The sequence below is a fragment of the Rhinatrema bivittatum genome, chromosome 9 (assembly GCF_901001135.1).
Source record: "Rhinatrema bivittatum chromosome 9, aRhiBiv1.1, whole genome shotgun sequence".
Taxonomy (NCBI): Eukaryota; Metazoa; Chordata; class Amphibia; order Gymnophiona; family Rhinatrematidae; genus Rhinatrema; species Rhinatrema bivittatum.
In genome coordinates, this window is record NC_042623.1 from 213,917,056 (window position 1) to 213,936,249 (window position 19,194).

Genomic DNA, 19,194 nt, shown 5'->3' on the forward strand with positions numbered 1-19,194 from the left:
GCCCTTCTCTGGACTGCCTCCATCCTGTCTATGTCCCTTCAGAGATACGATCTCCAGAACTGAGCACAGTACTCCAGGTGAGGCCTCACCAAGGACCTGTACAAGGGGATAATCACTTCCCTTTTCTTACTCGATATTCCTCTCTCTCTGTGCAGCCCAGCATTCTTCTGGCTTTAGCTATCGCCTTGTCACATTGTTTCCCCGACTTCAGATCGTTTGACACTATCACCCCAAGGTCTCTCTCCTGCTCCGTGCACATCAGCCTTTCACCCCCCATCGAATACAGTTCTTTTGGATTTCTGCACCCCATATGCATGACTCTGCACTTCTTGGCATTGAATCTCAGCTGCCATATCTTCGACCACTCTTCCAGCTTCCTTAAATCCCGTCTCATTGTCTCCACTCCTTCCGGCGTGTCCACTCTGTTGCAGATCTTAGTGTCATCCGCAAAAAGACAAACCTTACCTTCTATCTCATCCGCTATGTCGCTCACATAGATATTGAACAGGATCGGTCCCAACACTGATCCTTGCGGCACTCCGCTTAACACCGCTCTCTCTTCAGAGTAAGTTCCATTTACCATCACACATTGCCTTCTGTCTGTCAACCAGTTTGCAATCCAGGTCACCACCTCGGCACTCACTCCTAAGCTTCTCATTTTACTCACCAGCCTCCTGTACAGAACCGTATCAAAAGCTTTGCTGAAATCCAAGTAGATGTCATCGAGCGCTCTTCCTCTATCCAATTCCCTAGTCACCCAGTCAAAAAAGTCAATCAGATTTGTCTGACAGGATCTTCCCCTGGTGAATCCATGCTGCCTCTGGTCCAGCAATTCTCCCGACTGTAGATAGTTCACTATTCTTTCTTTCAGCAGCGACTCCATTACTTTTCCCACCACCGAGGTGAGGCTAACCGGTCTGTAGTTACCAGCCTCCTCTCTGCTCCCACTCATGTGAAGTGGGACCACCACCGCTCTTCTCCGATCTCTCGGCACCACTCCCGTTTCCAGGGATCTATTGAACAGGTCACTCAGCGGAGCCACCAGCACATCTCTGAGCTCTTTCAGTATCCTGGGATGAACCTCATCAGGCCCCATGGCTTTTTCCACTTTCAGTTTCCTCAGCTCTTCCTATACATTCTCTACTGTAAATGGAGTTACATCTACTCCACTCCCCTCCGGTTTCTTGTTAACTAGTGACAGTCCTTCTCCAGGGTCCTCTTTAGTGAATACCAAACTGAAGTATTTGTTTAATATTTCTGCCATTTCTTCGTCTCTCTCCACACATTGATCTTTTCCACCTTTCAATTTCACTATACCACTTTGGACTTTTCTCCTTTCTCTGATGTATCTGAAAAATGTTTTGTCACCTCGCTTTACCTCTTTTGGCAATCCTTTCTTCCGCTTGACGTTTTGCCTTCTTGATTACTTTCTTCATCTCCCTCAGTTCCACCAGATATTCTTCTTTGTGCTCCTCCCTTTGGGATCCTTTATATTTCTTGAACGCTGTTCTTTTAGCTTTTATTTTGTCAGCCACCTCCTTTGAGAACCAGATAGGTTTCATTTTTCTTTTGCTTTTCTAACATATATTTTGCTTTTCTAACATATATTTTGACAAAATTCCCCTTTCAACGAACTGCGAAGCCTTCCTCACCGCAATGTCCGCAATGGGTTTCAAACAACAAATCAACAAACCCACTCACAAAGCAGGACACACACTCGACCTCTTCTTTACAAATGCCGGCATTTCCCAAACAAATCAACCTGACTGTCAACAAGTCCCATGGTCAGACCACTCCTTAATCTCCTCCAGCTTTTCCCTACTACAACCAGATTCCAAGCCTGACTCAAGACCTTCTTTCCTCTACAAAAAAACATGTAACTCTGAACTCCTCAGCAAACTTCTAGCCCCAGAATTACCATCCATCGATGTTTCTACACCTAACAGCGCTCTTCAATCATGGTCCAAAATAACAAAATCAGTAGCAAACACACTTTGCCCACTGACCACCAAAAAACACTCTTCAAAGGCATCCAAAAGACAACCCTGGTTTAATGATGAACTGAGAAATCTCAAACAACTACTTCGGCAGAAAGAAAGAAAATGGCGTAAAGCCCCTTCACCAGCCTCACTCTCAGACTACAAACGCACGCTCCACCAATACAAAAGCAGTACACAGAAAACAAAAAGAGACTACTATGCCCGTCAGGTTCATCACCTCATCTTTGACTCAAAAGCCCTATTCGCCTTCGTTTCCAATCTCACTAAACCTATCACTCCTGATATACCACCCGAATTCTCTCAGACCAAAGCAGACGAACTGGCTCTTCATTTCAGCAAAAAAATCTCTGACCTCCTCAATCAACTATCACTAACCACTAGCTCCCAAGACAACACATACCTTCTCCCTAACAAAGATATACAGCTTAAAGCATTCGAACCCATCACTCTCACAGAGATACAATCAGTGCTGAAGAAAATGAAACCTTCATCACACCCTTTTGATCAAATTCCTTCCAAAATGCTACTTCTCATTCCTGATACTATATCAAAATCCCTTGCCGAAATTATAAACTGTTCCCTCTCCCAGGGTATCTACCCAGATGATCTAAAAACAGCTTCAATCAAAACCCCTCCTAAAAAAACCGAATCTAAATCCAAGTGATCCCAACAACTTCCGCCCTATTTCCAACCTTCCATTCATAGCCAAAATAATGGAAAAATTGGTGAACACCCAACTTTCCAACTACTTGGAAGACCACGGCATTCTGTCTCCAAACCAATATGGTTTTCGAAAAGCTGCAAGCACAGAAACACTACTTCTTGCACTTTCAGACTTCCTCCTCGCCGGCATCGATAAAGGCAAAGCATTTTTACTAATCCTCCTCGACTTCTCGGCGGCCTTTGACACCGTCAACCATTACCTCCTCTTAAAACAACTGGCAAATATTGGAGTGACAGCTACTTCACTAACATGGTTCAAAACCTTCCTGGAAAACAGAGGATATAGGGTCAAAATTCACAATACAGAATCCCAATATCACCACTCCACCAGAGGGGTGCCACAAGGTTCATCCCTCTCACCCACCCTATTTAATGTATACCTCCTACCACTCTGTCAACTACTCACAAAACTAAGCCTTAAACACTTCCTCTTCGCGGACGACGTACAGATTGTGATCCCTATAAAAGATTCAATCTCGTCAACAATGGAATATTGGGATAGTTGCTTATTAGAAATCAAACACCTCCTTACCAGCTTAAACCTAGTCCTTAATGCGTCGAAAACGGAATATCTCCTTATAGCACCTGAAAACAACATCACGCTCTCAAAGCCACCTACCCTCCTACAAACCACCCATGTAAGAGATCTAGGAGCCATCCTAGATAACCGTCTTAACCTCAAACCATTCATAAACCGAACTACAAAAGACTGCTTCCACAAATTACATATTCTGAAAAGAATAAAGCCACTTTTCCACGCGCAAGATTTTAGATCAATCCTGCAAGCAATAATCTTCTCCAAACTAGATTATTGCAATTCTCTACTACTAGGCCTCCCAGCTTCTTACACCAAGCCTTTACAAATGGTACAGAACACAGCAGCTAGAATACTTACAAACTCCAGGAAAATCGACCATATCTCCCCCATCCTCAAAGACCTTCATTGGTTACCGATCCACTTCAGAATTATGTACAAAACCATTATGATTATCTACAAGAACATCCATCAACACACTCAACTTGACTTACAAATCCCTTTTAAAAAATACACATCCGCCAGACCCATCAGGGAACATTACAAAGAATCACTTCAGGTACCTCATGCCAAAACTTACCAACATAAATCCTACAGTTCAAGAGCTCTTTCATCAGCAGGTCCAATCCTTTGGAACTCCATCCCACCGGACTTAAGACAAGAACCATGCGCCCCAACTTTTAGGAAGAGACTAAAAACGTGGCTTTTTAAAAAAGCATTCCCAGAACTGGATTAAATTCCCCACCCATCAGCACAAACACAAAGTTAGTGAACTGTAATAAACCCACTAACTTCATACTCAGTCACAGCATCTTATTATTATACTTCACAACAGCATCATATTTGATCATTTTTGCTACTCATCTATATTTTTATAATACTATACATATTTATTAATTGATACAGTTGGCTAAAATGTTAATATTCTTCCTTCAGTTTCCTCCCCCTTTCAGATCCTAGTTATTTTTCCTTGTTTTTTGTAACTTTCTCACATCCTAAATATTGTTATTATATCTGTTAAGTTTCATTCTATATGTGACGTTGAATTGGGAAATGTTTTTACTATGTTACTCTCTGCCTTTACTCACATTGTTAATTGTAACCGGGTTGATGTGATTCCTATCATGAAACTCGGTATAATAAAATAATAAATAAATAAATAAAATAAATATAGATTAGTTGCCTTGGTAATTGCTCCTTTTAGTTTGGTCCACTGTTAATCCTCATCTCTCTAAGAAGATTGTGCACTGTGTCAAATATCAAGGAGATGGGCGCTGTTCTGCCGGCGACAATGATGGCTGCATAAAATTGAGCTCTCCCTCCCCAATCTAATTTGCGCTTTCAAAACTGCTTTCTGCAACGCAGCAATTACCTAAGGAAAGAGAATCCTTCACACAGGTAGTGACCATTATGGCAGCGAAAAGAAAAACTGCCGATTTGAAGCAGTTTTCTTTCTCTAAACTACCACCAGAGATATCAGAGGTTCCCACTGACAGGCCGGACCAAGCCACTTCGGAAGGCGCCACAGTAAATTTTGGAGCAGCTTCTGGCAGTGCGGAGGACACGGAAATCGAGGCCCCGGCGAGTATCACCCAATTGCGGGATGAGATCCGGGGATGGTTAGTAGAGTTTAGTTCAGATCTTAAAAACCACAAAAAAGATCTACTGGCCTCTATTTCAGACTTACATGAGGACTTTGCAGCATTGGGGCAGAGAGTAGATGAGGTCGATGTTCGCACCGAGGGCCACGCTGCAGCCATTAATACTCTGAATCAACAACAGGGAAGCCTGAATAACGAGCTTACCACACCCCAAGATAAGATTGAAGATCTTGAAAACCGCACCAGGCGGTGTAACATACGAACCCAGGGGGTTCATGAATCATCTGAGTATGCTAATGCTGCTGAGGTGGCTGAGAAGATTTGCAGTTTTATTCTGACCGATGGGAATGGATCCAGCAATGAGACTCCTGATCAGCAAGTGGCCATCAAATTGGAACGAGCCCATAGAACTTTGGGACCCAGGTCCGATGCTAAACCTCGAGACCTGGTGCTGTGTTTTCACAGCTATACTCAGAAAACCTCGGTTATGGACGCCGCTAAAAAGCAGAATAACTGGCTGTGGGAAGGCAACTCTATCGCCATATTTCAAGATCTGGCTTCTTCCACGCTGCGGCGGAGGTATGAAATGAGAGAAGTTACCTGTTTTATGAGACAAGAGAATATCACATATAAATGGACATTTCCGTTTGGACTACAATTTGCCGTAAAAGGGACAACTTACAGAGTCAAGACGCTGCATTCAGCCGTCGAGGCACTGGAGAAAGCTGGCTATAGTCTCACCATAGCTGCCACTAAGCCCACATCTGACTATCGGAAGCTAGTGGATCAACCAAGATGGCACAGAGTGGGCAAGAGTGGCAAGCGACTAAGACGACACTGAAGAATCGAGAGCGGCTCTGTCGGATCATGTCTGAAGTGGCAAGGGCTCAGTTATTTACTGGCTCATCAGGGGTTTTTTTTGTCATTGGACATTGTGTTCCTTTGTAGAGTTACTGCAGTTGATCTTTGCATGATATTTCCTTATATATTTTCTTGTGATGCATATGGCAGGGGCCTGTTTCCGTGGGGTTAAGCTTGTTTACAACAACAAGTTACAGGTTGACAGTATGCTACATGATTGTGACTGATCTGGGGAGGGGGGGCGCTGATGGTGGCCATCGCCGACCAAGTTGGAGGCCCTCCCGCTTATGGTGCATGCCATCCTCTTTGATGGATGGGTGGGGGGGGGGGGGGGCGTCTCTTCTATGAAAACATATCTACAGCACTACATCTTTGGGGTTAGTCCCTGGGCTTCAGGGATTAGAGGTCATAGTCAGTTGAAGGACCCTTTATTTTATAATGTATGGCGGGGATATTGAGGGTTGTTTCCCTTAATGTAAAGGGTCTTAACAATCACCACAAACGGTCCCTATTAGAGCGGGAGTTGGTAGCTAATAATGCCACTGTGGGGTTCATACAGGAAACCCACATACGTAAGCGGTATGAACACCTCTTGAAATACCGGCAATTCCCACATAAGTTTTTAGTGGCGAGCACTAAAGACTCCAAATATGCCGGAGTGGGTATCTTGTTGGCTAGGGATTTCACACATGAGGTTCTTGCCTTTATCTCCGACCCACAAGGCCAATATGTCCTGTTGAAGATTCGTACAGGGGTTGAGGTTTTGACTCTTGTTACCATCTATGCTCTGAACACGGGACAAGGCCCCTTCTTTAATACTATTGACAATTTATTGCTAATGCATGCTGAAGGCCCCTTGATCTTGGGAGGGGATTTTAATATTACTATCAATCCAGCTGTTGATAATTCTGCCCAGTCCTCCCTCGCATCTCGGGCGGCGCGGTCCTCCTTGAAATCTCTAATGGCTCGTTGGGATCTACATGACATATGGCGACAGAGGTCCCAAAGTACGAGACCCTACACGTATTATTCGAATGCTCACCAATCCTATTCCAGGATTGATTTCTTTCTTGTTGACTCTGATCCAAAATAGAGTGGTGGAGGTGGGAATTGATCCCATCACTTGAACGGATCATGCGCCAGTGAGTTTGGCAATTAAACTGACCTCGACCCATACGGGACAAAGATTTTGGAGGTTAAATGAAACACTGTTGACGGACAAGGCCTTTTTGTTGAAGTTGGGGCAAGAGCTTCTTTCATTTCAATACCATTCCGGAGTGTTCCCCTCCGCTTGTATGGGAATATTCTAAGGCTGTCGCCAGGGGATTGCTCATCTCACAGGTGACATTTTGTAAAAAACAGAAGGGGGGAAAAAAGGGCACTCCTACATGCATCAATTGCCCAGCTCTCTCGGCAGCACCAAGCCAGGCAATGCCCTAAAATCTATAGGCAACAGGGAGATCAGAGCTCCAAATGTTGGATATAGATGCTACCAATTTGGCTTTAGACATTACTAAGCAACAATATTATGAGGAAGGGAATAAGGCAGGATGCCTCTTGGCTAGACGCCTTAAGATGACACTTGCCCAAAATAATATTGCCAAAATTAAAAATTCTATGGGTGGGGTATTCATGACTTCTGATGACATACGTCAAAGCTTTTCAGAGTTTTATGGGGCGGACCCCGATATTGTTGACTCGGATATTGATAACTACTTAGACCCAGTTGATTTGCCAATTTTGACTCCCGACCAACAGGCACGGCTTGAAGGGCCAATAACAGACTTAGAAGTCCAATACGCTATCAAAATGCTGAAGGCGGGGAAAGTGCAGGGCCTCGATGGTCTCATGGAAGGGGGGGCGGCTACTGTAAAAAGCTGGCACACATCTTGTCTGGACCTCTCACAGAAATGTTTAATGCCCTGCAGGGAACCGCGGGCTTAGCCGCACATTCTAATGTAGCAGGCATTACTGTCATTGCGAAACCCGGAAGAGACCCGGAACTCTGTGGTTCTTATAGACCGATCTCCCTGATAAACCTTGACCTTAAGCTGCTGGCGCGTGTCTTAGCAGAGCGCTTAAAGGCTATTTTACCCACCCTGATTCACAATAATCAGGTCGGTTTCGTCCCAGCTCGGATGGCCAGTGATAACATTCGTAATTGATATCATAGACTGGGTTCAGGGTAAGCAGATTCCCGCAGTTCTCCTGGCTATTGATGCTGAAAAGGCCTTTGACTTTGTTCACTGGCCCTTCTTATTTAAAGTTCTGCGAAAAATGGGTTTTGGCCCCTATTTTCAGCGATGGGTGCAAGCCCTCTATGATTCCCCGCAGATGAGGGTAAAGGTGAATGGTGGTTATGGCTCATGCTTTCCTATTCAGAGAGGTACCAGACAGGGTTGCCCACTTTCCCCTATGTTATTCACTCTTTTTCTGGAGCCCCTGGCCTCGAAGGTGCGTGCTTCACCCAAGGTGACAGGGGTTGCACTCCCGGGAATACATTGCAAAATGTCTCTCTTCGCGGATGATGTCCTATTTACACTGACGCAACCCTATGATTGTTTAGCGGCTGTGGTGGGCGAGCTAGAGGATTTTCACAGGGTAGCCGGTTTCCGGGTTAATCATGATAAATCTGAGCTGTTGAATCTTAATTTAACCCAATCCGAAGTGGATCACATAAAGGAGGCCTTCCCCTTCCGATGGACGACACATTCTATTAAATATTTGGAAGAAAATATAGGGGGATCTCCATCACTGGAGTAGAGAGACCTTTTCTTGGATGGGTCGCATTGCGATCCTAAAAATGAATGTTTTGCCTCATTTATTATACCTGTTTTCTACTCTTCCTTTACTAGTGCCAAAGGTGGTCCTCATGGTCTGGCAAAGAAAGCTTTTTGGTTACATTTGGAGAAAATGACCGCCCCGGGTGGCGCGAGCTGTGCTCTTCCTCCCTTACAAAAGTTGCAGGAGAGGGGTTCCGAATTTAGACTGGTATCATGGTGCAGCTCATCTGCGAGTAATTGTTGCCGCTTATCAACAGAATGACATTAAGCAATGGGTCCGCTTAGAACAGGCTATGGTAGGGGTAATGCCCATCTAGGCGTTATTTTGGCAGCCTAAAAATACGTGGTGGCCTTTAGATTTCCTTCCGATGGCGCTACGGACCACCTTACCATATGGCCCCAGTAGTGAAGCCAGATTGTGTGTTCCCATACCTATTACCAGCTGACATACCTATTTCATAACACTGAATTCCCGATGGGTTTGAGCTCTCCGGTTTTCCACAAATGGGTGCAGCAGGGGGTAGTAACTATCAGCCACCTATGGAAGGCGGGGGATTTGATCTCATCACATGATTTTACAGACAGATTTAGGGGGAGTATGCAGGACTTTTTGGGGTCTGCTCAGGTCCAACATTTCTTATGAAAGGTTCGGGATGCACATTCAGTCTGCCCCACCAAATCATTATTCAAGACATATTGTGATCATGCTGATAAAATCCAAGGAGTTATTTCCAAACTGTATACTCTCCTAAACACACAATCACCCTATGCCTTTGCACATATTAAAGCACTGGAGACTGAGTTGGGTGTTGTAGTTACTGAGGAGGAGTGGGATTTTGTGTTTCAGAGAACTGCTAAAAGTTCTATTTCTGCTGCAATCCAGGAGCATTGTTATCAATTATTGTATAGATGGCATTTGACTCCGGTTCGCTTGCATGCTATGTTCCCTCACATTGCTGATAAGTGTTGGAGACACTGTGGACAGGTGGGATCGTATCTCCATATCTGGTGGACATGCCCAGTTGTGACTATCTTTTGGAATACAGTACGAGGCTGGCTACGGGACGTGCTCGATATGGACCTTTCATTAGGACCTCTCCAGGTTTTGCTGAACTTACCCAGTGAGGGTGTGGATACATTTCTGCAAGTCTTTGTATCTCAGATGCTCATAGCGGCATGCTGTGAACTTGCCAAGGCGTGGAAATTGCCTGATACACCTTCTCTTCCAGCGGTGCTCCACAGACTACATGTGTGTTATCGGATGGCGCACCTTACATCAAACCGTCAAGACAAGCTTCCCATCTTTCAACGTTCCTGGGAACCCTTTCTCAAGTGGAAGAAGGGACAATCTCTGCAAGACGGAGTCTAGACCGACACTTAGGAAGCACTACGACATAGATCCGGCAAAATAACCAACAAGAGACAATTTTGGGATATGACTAGATATATTATCTTAGGCGTACTGAATGAACATTCCATCGGTGCATGCCTCACCTGCATGATCTATTGGACAATGTATTCGTGGCTGACCTATTGGTTATTATTCTGTGTAGTGTAACTGTGGACTGATGCAGAGAAGAGACAGGGAGGGGGGCGAGGAGAGCATCAGGGTTTCTTACTTGAAGCTTGTATTGGTCTAACATAGTTGCTGTTGTCTGTTGCTTGTTTACTCTGACCAATAAAAATTTACATTAAAAAAAAAATATCAAGGAGATATCCAGGAAGGCCACTTGGACAGCCCCATCCAAATTCAGTTGGATTTGGATGGGGCTGCCTTTGCTGCACTGAAGGCCAGTGAACTAGTTGTAGCTATGAGGAATGCTGGGGTGGAGTCCGTCTCATGGCCTCTGCTGGTATCAAGTTGCCCTAGTGCATTCAGTGGGTCAAGGTTGACCAGAGTGGCAGGAGTGAGAGAATTTCTTTGGTAGTGACCCCCAGGTCTGGTCACCTACCTGATACAGTCTGCAAGGAACAATGGTGGAAATTTTGAATAGCCTGCATTATTAGCAATGAACACAGGCAATTTAGTTAATTTTCAAAGTAAAGCACGCATTGTTTCCCTTAGAAAATTAGCAAGTGCACAGTACACACAATAGAAGCTCCCATGAACATTGTACCTGCTGTTTGTGCAGCAGTTGATGGAGGGGATGCACGTGTACATTTGAAAATATCAAGTACATATTCTATTTTACTCTTCCAACCTAAACATTCCTAAAAGAATGCTGCTTTTTACCTGGCTAAAAATACACATGCTGTGGAAGCCCATGTGCATGCTTAGATGGGCAGGGAGGGCAATTTTCAGCTCAGTCATTTTAGCAGAGTAGATGACTTTGGAAACTGTCCCCTCTAAATTCATGAAGTCCGAAGGTGGAAGGCAATAAACTGGTCCTCTTGAGAATATTACAGGTCACTGCATTTGTTAAGCAATCCCTTGAAGGGTCAGGACTGCAGACTGAATGGATTTGAACGTGCTCATTTAGAATTAGAGTAGCTTTGAGTGTGGCTGTGTCTGGTATGCCAGCAGGTGCCAAATCTAAGTGGCACTAAACAGCCTCCTTTGTCAGATAAGGTGAATGGCACTCCCTGTAATGTGGCTGGTCAACCTCCTTTTCTTTTCATGGGTCACGGCTGGCAACAAAGGATGGGTATGTATTGTTGGGCACTTGTTTGTCTTTTGAGCTGAGAGATTAGTGAGATCGGGCAAGTATGGGGGTTCACCTCGGTATGGCAGCAGGGGGCATTTGTGTGTGATGATTAGCAAGCAAGGCATAATGTTGGCTCCAACTCATTCCCATCCTGTGCTGGCTGCTGTCCAGGTTGGCTCATCCAGACATGTTAATTTACCATGTGGGCAATAATCTTGATGTCATTAGGTCAAAACTATTTAATTATAAATCTTATTCCGCTATATACGATTACAATTGATCAGAGTGGATTACATATTTACATTCATAATACATTTACAACAGTATACAATAAAATCACATAATATGTTGCAATGTAACATAAAATCCAATAACTCATTCTACTTCACTTATCACTCATAAACCTGACATAATAGCAATGCTTTAATCGCATTCCTGAATTTCAGGAATTACATCACTTTTCTCATGTCCAGGCTGCCTGGAATACATTGTTTAATTAGAAATTGTCTGTGTTTGCTGGAGGAGTCAGTTGTGGCTGTGGGTTACTGCGGAAAACAAAATGGCACCAGCCTCAGAGCCAGCTGTCACCATTTTTGAGTCAGGACTCAGTGGGGCAGGAGTGACTGGGGTTCAGCCCTGTCCCTTTCTACTTCACAGACCCCAAGAATGAGGGAAATGACCTCGGGGGAGGAGGGAAGGGATAACTTTGTTGTTTTGGTGGCTCTCGGTTTTGTTTTTAATTGAATTTCCTAAACATAAGACAATAAAGAAAAAAAGAATTGAAAGTTTTTTAAATTAGTTTTTAAACAAAACGAATATTTTGTCACTTTCATTTTTGAATGAAATGAAAAAAAAGCATATTTCTACTTGCCCATGTAACACAGCAGCAACATAACAGAAATGGACTAATGTGTTTCATTTATTGATACAAAAATATAAGTAACTAGCAGTACCCGGCCACGCGTTGCAGTGGCAGAGTCAGGTTCTTTACCCTCCCTCCCCCTTCCCCTTGCTCATTTACCTCAGTCACTAATCCTCCTCCCCCTTGGTCACTCACCCCCCCCCCCTTCCCTCTCCTGTCCCCACTCCAACTCTCTCCCCTCACACTCACCTCTCCCCTCATTCTCCCTCCCCTGAAATGTATGCTTTCTTAGGTAAGAGGACCCAGACTGTAAGAAGCAGCTAGGTTGCCAATTGAGAAAAAAACACCGAAATAGAAATTGGTGGTGGTAAATGTGGTCCGTCAGTGGGAGGTTGTGCGTGTTCTGTATCAAAACAGGGGAGTGGCTAACCAAGTTAGCACTCTCTATTTAGTTAATTTTTTGTAGAGGGCTAATTTGGTGCCTTTCCGAGATCAGGGACATTTTGTGTTTGTGTGTGCCCTCCGTCTTTCCACCCCAAAAGAACCCCACCATAAACGCAGTGTTTAAATATGCACCCCACACCCCGGCGAAATACAGTAACCCACCCTCCCTCGAGAGTTGCATAATGACCGAAACACCCCCTCCCCCCCCCTGAACACGCACGCAAGAAAATAACTACGGCGCCCCACCGTGCAGCCCCCCGGATACTTGTGCAAACAGTCAGTCAGTGGAGCGGGTGTTCGGTTCGAGATCGAAGTCTTGCGTTCGGGCCGTCGGCTGCTAGTAATGAAAATGGCTCCGACAGCCCTTTGACCTAACTATGTCACCGTGGAGGAGTAATGGGAGCGCTAGGTTCCCTGACATAGTAAGGGCAAAGGTCCGCTGGCTGCCAGTCCTGAAAATGGCGTCGACGGGCCCTCGCCCTTACTATGTCACATGGGCTACTGCCGCCATTGTTGTCTCCGAGTGGCAAAGTAAGGGAAAGGGCTGTCGGCGCCATTTTGATTGCTGGCAGCCGACGGCCGTAGTGTACGTGATGTGTCCTGGACCGTTCTTGGCCCCCCGCTGGAGCAGCGCGGACCTGTTTCCGCTTTTGTGTGTGTTCGGAGGGTGTGGGCAGTAAGTAGAACAGGCATGTGCGTGGGGGGTGTGAGGAGGGTGTTTTTGTGTGAGTTCGGAGGGTGTGGGAATTGCCAACATTGTGACATGTGCGTGGCCCCCCGGTGTAGCAGCCTGGAATTTGGTGCGTTTTGGTGTGTTTTGGGAGGGTGTGTGAAGTAAGTCCAATTGGCATGTGTGTGTGTGTGTGGGGGGGGGGGGGTATGAGGAGTGTGGATTTCTGTGTGTTCGGAGGGTGTGTGAATTAAATACATTTGTCATGTGTGTGGGGTGTGTGAGTGTTTGTGAAAGGTGTAAGAGGTTGCGCTGACATCAGACGTCCACCAGATGTCGCTGTTTTGTGGAACCAATTTTTAAACCTTTTTTACCTGTCACAGGTGTGACATATATGTAATATAAGTACAGAAGAACCTTCCCGTATGCGAAAGGAAGGTTGTGTCCAAATTTGAAAGCAATCGGAGCAGTGGTTTCTGAGATTAGCGATTTTGTACAAACTATTTAACATTTTTATTTATATAGATTGTTTTTCTTTTTCATGCCTTACAGTTGTACTGTTGCTTAAACATCAATTAAGTGAATTGAAAGAACTGCTTAATCAGGTTTTTAGAGTTGTCATTGAGAACATTTTTTTTAAATGTATATTGTGAGCAAAGCCCTTTCCTCAGGTAAAACAATGCTTTACTCACAGAACTGGGTTTTTAGAAAATTGCCAGTCTGTGTGCTTTTATCTGCAGTGAGAAGCAGCATTCCTGGGGGTGGGCTGCTTGAGGGGTTTGCACTTATGATCATCCTTTTGAATTTTCAAAAGTATGCATGGATTTTTCTTTTCTTGGAGATAATACCCACACAAATTATGTGCAAATGTGTGTGGATAGTTTTTATGGGATAATCTTCAAAGTGACAGTACACGCTTACTTTGAAAATTAGTGCAAAGTCTGTGAGTAAAAAGTACAAGCAGATTTTGCATCAATACAGTTTTAAAATTACTCCTTGTATTCAGATAAACCAGAGTAAACCCCAGATAGATTTATTTGATCCTAAATCCCATCCTGACTTGACAAAATGAATCAGAAAATAAAGAAGTCTGTCTGAACAAGTTGTTGTATGAGGAAATGTAAGATTCATGGACCCTTATTACTTGATGAGGTTGATTCAGCCTATGGGGAAGGCTCCATAGGCCCTCAATGACAGCTGGCGAAGTTATGCAAAGAAGAGACGGATCAGGAGCTTCATCTATACCAACCCCTTTCCCCTTGGATTCCGGAGCCTGTTGGGTCTTAGGTGAGAGTCTCTATGGTAGTGATGTAGGCGAAGGGCCAGGCTAGGGTTAGAGAGATGGGAAGCAAGCTAGAAGGGTCAAGGATCAGTGGCAGGCAAGAGTGGTCAGTATCCAGGCAAGGATCAAGGCAGGCAGCAAACAAGTGGTCAAAGTCCAGGCTAGGATCATTTCCAGTTCAACGCTAGGCTAAAGACAAGGAGAAAGACTAACAACACAGCAGGGAAGCAAGGCTGGATGAGATGAAGGCACAGGATCAGGAACGCAGGATTCAGGAAACAGCAACTTACACTATACACTGGATGCAGGTGACCCATTGCTGAAGCAAGGAAGGAGTGTCCCAAGGGCCCTCAAGTAGAACAATAGCTGGTGACATCATCTAAGGCTGCCATGGCCTTTTCCTGCCATGGGCCTTTTAAATGGAGCCAGGTTGGATGCGTGCCCTCCTATGGAGGAGCGGCAGCAGTTCCTGGTGACATTCTGCCACACAGGTGAGCTCCGGGGACCCGACACAGAGGGGTAGGCTCAGCTATCTGTGGTGTTGGGGGTGAGTGCGATGGCCTGCAGGGATATCCCGCACACCGGCAAACGTAACAGAAAAGGAGTTGGTGGTTACCACTGAAAACCTACTAAACTACTGCTAAAATTTGGATTTGCCCTTGAATCTCACGACTTTGGACTATATTAATGCAACCATCCATGGTCCATATAAGGGATGTCCTTACGGAATGAGAGGGAATTGGAGCTGTGTAAGGTCCTATATGACACTACTAGCGCCATCCCCCCAAATCACTTCATCTTCCAGAGCCGCAGTGGATCAGGAATTGCAGTGGCAGAGACTGGAGACAGTGGCCCCTCTCCTCACTCTTCAGCTTCTGGAGAGTGCGCCCTCTTCTCCTCCTCCCCCCCCCCTTCTTTTCAATCTTGGGTGGGAGCCCACTCTTGTAGATTCACTCAGATCCCCGCATCTCCTTAAGCTCAGCTCTGTACAATATAAAGTTTCAAAAGTCCTTATGGCAAGTAACAATAAAAGAATTACTTTTACTACTGAACAGATGGGAGGGGGGGAACGAGGAGAAGAGGGAGCACTCTCCAGAACTTGAAAAGCGGGGAGAGGGGCCCCCAGTGAGGTTGAAAAACATCTGCCACTGCGGCTTTTAGTTGCCCTGAACTCCTGTAAGTAGTCATGCTCCCAATAGTGTCACAGATTACACTTCATCTGATTGGTTCATGCTATATGCGCAGTTTTATTTATGTTCTTAAAGGTGAATTTTAAAAGCCTGGCATGTGCCAAATTAGAGAGATACGTGCACATGTGGGGCTGGTGTGCCCCAAGCGAATTTTGAAAGCTGCAAGATGCATGCGTATCTGCCGTCACAATCACATCTCACCTTTTTTCGGGGCCTGGCCAAGAGATGTGCGCATAAATACTTATGTGCCCCGGCACGCCCGTGGTCCCCTCCTATGTAACTTTATAGGGATGAAGTGTAAGTTAAAAAATTAAAATTAGAGAGATATGGAGGGTTTAAACTATATGGGCCAAGTTGGGGAAATGTAGGCTATCAAACTAGGGAGGTTGACAGGACCTAGCTGGTAACTGGGTGAACTGATGAACGAACTGGTAAAATGGAATGGCAGTGTGCGCCCCTTTAAAAAATCCCCTCTTACATGGTAGAAGCAGGATTTGCACACCCATGCACATGCACACTGCCAGGCTATTTTATAACATGCGTGCATATATGTATGCATGTTATAAAATGGTTGTGTCCTTGGGCGTGTGCCGGTTTAAAAGTTATTGTCTTACAGTACACATGGACCAATTGATACCAACATGTGGGAGATAACCACACATAAGGTGGCTCCCTAGGATTCAGGAGAATGACAGGGAAGCAGTCTAAAAAAATAACTTTAATGTTTTTAATTTTGTTTAAAAGTGATTTAATGCTTCTGGTTTTTCATCAGGGTCTAGTTTTGTGTCCCCTATAGGGGTGATTGGCAAGGTGTTAGCCCTCCTGTATTATATATATTTTCAGTCTCAGCCAAGAAGGGACCGCCCTCAGCTTTTGACTCAGACCTTAGATTTAATCATAGCCAAAAAGAGACTGAGAATTATATTCTGCTGTACTTAATGTATATGCTTTTCAGATATTCTGTAATAATTACCTCCTACAATCTTTATTGAGGCTTTTAGTTCGAAACAACTTGATCAGAGCTCATGTCTTCTTGTATTAGTACAAAAGAACTAAAATGCATATTTCCCAAAATCTAAGGTAAAAGTTACATTTATCTTTCCTTGGTAGCTAACTTATGACATGTGTATGTGTATGTATATATATATATATATATATATGAGCAGGTTGTTTTTTTTGGGGGGGGGGGGCCCGAGAGGTTAACAAAATTGCAATTTGTTTTGGCAATGACAGTATTCACAGTTGGCCATGTGAATCAACAATGCTGAGGCAGCTGCTACACATCTCCAAGTGTAGGGAATGTTTCTCCCATCTTATACAAGCGCTAAAGCCCTAACTAAACCTTTTCGTTTCCCCTAAGCTATGCCACAGTCACGTGCACTTTACTACAGATTTAATATTTGTTTTCTGAAGGTGATACATCAGCCAGAGACACAGACTGGGCTCTGTTCAGTCAAAAACTGAGTAATAGTCTGTCCAAGTTAGGATAAAATTTACATTTTAAATAAAAGGTTTTCAATACATAATGGAGATTAGCAGAATCCTACTCACTGGAGATGTTAGAAATTGAGGTGTTAAGATATTGAAGACACCCTTAATGAGTCATGACTCTATGGGTTCAGTACATTGTTTTAATTTGATAGATGAATAATTTTAGATTATCCTTAGGTTGGATCAATAAAAAGTATCACAGTCTATAAGTAATAGTTTTTTTTAGGACCAATACAACTAGTGGACCTGTGTACTTCAGTAGCTAGAAGCAATTAAGACCATATTTCTCACTATCATTGACTGTCAGAAAATTGTCCCTAACCTCTGTTGAATAATTTAATCTCTAGTAGGATGTCTGAATTCGTTCCCAGGGAATTTTATAGTATTGAAACCCACTACTGTGAGAATAATCATAAGCAAAGATATTTCTGGTGGTAGAACAAACAACTGAATGTTCCATTCTTTTCACAAACTGTAGCTTTTAGGGCTGGTCCCGCAGATCAAGTTGGCGCTGCATTGCAAGGGGTCCAGGTTCAGATCCTCCCTGCATCGAAGCTGGTTGGGCATGGTATGCTCAATGTGTTCAGAACCGGAGAGAAAGGAAAGATGGCTTCCACTAACATGGGGTTGCCTGCTGCCCAAACAGCTGCACTGAAGGGCTCAATCTGCAAACTAGCAAAGGTCCTCAGAGCTGCCCAGGTGTGTCTGGTGAGGAGGAGCAGAAGATGTGTTTGTGTGTGTGGGACAGGGGAGACAGGCAAAGAAATATCCCCATAGCTATTCATGATTTTTTTTTTTTTTGTTATATCTTCCTTTGTGACATTAGATCAAGGTTTTCACCTTCAGATTGGATATTTGAAATGTTCCATTCTCTAAGATCACAAGTCTTCCATGATTACACAATATAATAGCATAGCACAAAATATTCTTAAAATTATATCCATGTCAAATCAGTGTGCAAAGTGAGTAGAATCTAAAATATTAGGGTCAAGCTGGCAAGCTCTGCAAATGAGGGAGTTTGCGTTTACTTATGCACCAATGACCAAGGCCTGTAAGGCATTAGCTGCAGTGCTATAAGTATCCCATTCTCCTCCTGCTGATGAGATATGTAAGCCACTACTGACCAGTGCTTTGCATGACAACAGTGCTAACATGAGTGATATACTGGAAGTATGTGGAATGTTGTATTTGGAACTTGCTTCACTGAACACATGGTGAAGTTTTTCCTAGCATTAATGTAGAAGTTATCAATTCATCAGCAAATGATTAATGCCCCTGTTTTATATGATGTGAGCAAAATATTTCCAACTTCTAGCTAGGTATGGTATAATCAGACTTAGACAGTAACATTTCTGAGATGAGAATCAAGAGTAATTTTACAATACTTAACAATCCAAAATAAATACCAGCATACAAAAAAATAATTTTCAATAGTTATTTTGTTTTTCTGCTTTAGGTAAGAGAGGTTACTTAACTCAGAAAATAATTTAAAAAAATAGAATGTAAGCTGAAAATTTGTATTCAGTCATTCAGCTAGTAGTGAGTGTGTGTATATATATATATATATATATATATATACATACACACATGCACACAAACAAAGGTGCTCAACAAACAAACCCAAATGAAGAAGTGGGAAAAAGCTCTAACATAAATTGATGTGATAACAATTAAACCAGTACATCTTTATTATCAGTTATACAAAATGAATAAAATACTAGAACACCTTAACCTACCTAAATGTGTTACAACAAATAGCCACACCCAACTGCTAATGTATGCATGTAAGTTTGACAATAGAATAAAATTTTAAGTATAAATCTCTCCCTGTTGCTATACTATGTAAACCAAGCAACCCTCTGTATTACAAGTTTGAATGAGAACATAAACTCAATATAACATAGTCAGCTTGGCATTGTATGTATGCACAATACTAGAATCCACCTATTAGCGAGTAAATACAATGTCATTTAAATATCAAATCTGTTCACAAACATGGATCATAGTGCCATTACAATATAAAAGCATTAACATGTTATTACAATGAAAAGCACATAAACAGTGAATACAGACTTCATAGGTGATAGCTGACAAAATATTAATCCAG